Source organism: Cynara cardunculus (assembly GCF_001531365.2).
Source record: "Cynara cardunculus var. scolymus isolate 2C chromosome LG 4, CcrdV1, whole genome shotgun sequence".
Classification (NCBI taxonomy): Eukaryota; Viridiplantae; Streptophyta; class Magnoliopsida; order Asterales; family Asteraceae; genus Cynara; species Cynara cardunculus.
Window position 1 is genome coordinate 1191728 of NC_037531.1, and position 1705 is coordinate 1193432.

Consider the following 1705-nt stretch of genomic DNA (forward strand, 5'->3'; position numbering starts at 1 on the left):
AAACCAAGTGATCCATTGGACATAGACGTAGCTCTGACATTCTCTGAAATCTGACTTCACCTTCATAGTCAAGGAATATAACTCCTAACTCGGGTTTAAAATGCATAGAGTTGGGTGTATAGGGACCCTTATCTAGCAAGTCAAGATTCAGCATAGAAATGTCGACACTCATATGACCCTTCAGGACTTCATTTAAGGAGAACTTTGTTTCATGTTCGTTCCTTAGGGATGGTCCTTCATTAGGATCAGAGAGCTTTATTTTCTTCTTCCCACCTTTCTTTAGAGTTGGCCTGTCAGGGACCTTGACATACCTGGACTTGATAGCCTTCTAGAGAAGAACTATCTCATGATGTTGGAACATCCTCTTCCTCTTCTTCAGCTTTAGAGGCTGAATAAGTGAAGCGGATGTGTGTCCCTTTTGGTAGATCAAATACCGAAGGGAGTGGTGCACGAATTGAAGATCGCTCTAAACGATCTATGGGATCAATGTCAGAAGCAACGAATGCTTCTGTGTGTGTGCGGGGTAGTGGCGAGCCCTGAGACGAAGGAGCTCTTATCTCTTCATCACCTCTCTGTTGAGAGAGGGGTGATGGTATATGTGGTTCCTCGGCTTGTTCATCTCCAGAGGCCCGAAGGATGGCCTCTGGATGGCTAGCTTGGGTTTGGTTTGGACTGGGTCGTCCTTCTTCAATATCCCTTTGGCTTTGATCGCCAGGGATAGTGGATGTGGTTTCCCTTTGGGTAGTAGGTAGGGAAATATTTTGGTGAGGGCCGGGGGAAGCATGAGCATCATCATCATCATCATCATCTTCATCATCTGATGAAGACGATGCTTGTGCTCCCTCGCTTGGAGGGGGGACGGCTCTAAGTGCTCCGAGGTAGCCGCCCTCGGTTCTTGGGACAACATGGAGCGTTCATAGGTTTGGCGTATCTCACTTGTCGATGGAATGACAGTGAGCATAGCCCTAGACAGCGGTCGCTGGATTGTGTATCCTTCCTTTGAGAGTGTTGGGCGATGTCCTTGCATTTTGTAAACCGGGGTGTATGGCTCTATGGTAGGTAGACCGTGTTGCCTCATTGCATCCCCAATGATGAGAGCAAGGAAGCGGGGGAAGAGGACAGCAGAAAGTGGCTTCCCAGCGGCTTGAAGTTTKCACTTTTTGATGACGGCCACGTGAATCTCGTTGTATATGTGGAGGGCATAGTCGAGATTGAGATTGAAGAAAAGCCCATACATAATTGTCATTATGTTGAGATTTCCTTAATCGAGGGAGCCCAGCTTGCATGTGAGAGAGCGGTTGAGGATGGAAAAGAACAAATTCCACATTGGTGGGAGGAATTGTCTTTTGAAGTCTGAGATGTTTTGTATTTCCCAGTTGTACCCTAGCATCCTTACAAACCTTAGAATGTCCTCAGAGGAAGGTGGTTCGTCATATTGCTCGATCTCGAGTTCCCTTCTGGTGGGAATGCATAACACTTTAGAAATTTTTGCTCGTGAAATTTTTACTGAGCAAATCATGTCGTTTGGAGCGTCTATGTCTCCCATTATTCCATGACTTGGAGGATCAAACTCGCAAGTCTGCCAGTATTGTTGAACGTACTTTAATGGTACGTTTGGGTTCACCAGAGCTAGGGCAGGAAGAAGGATAGAGTTCTTGAAGAACTCAATCATGATAGTAAACCTGTCATCAAAAAGAGTATTGCG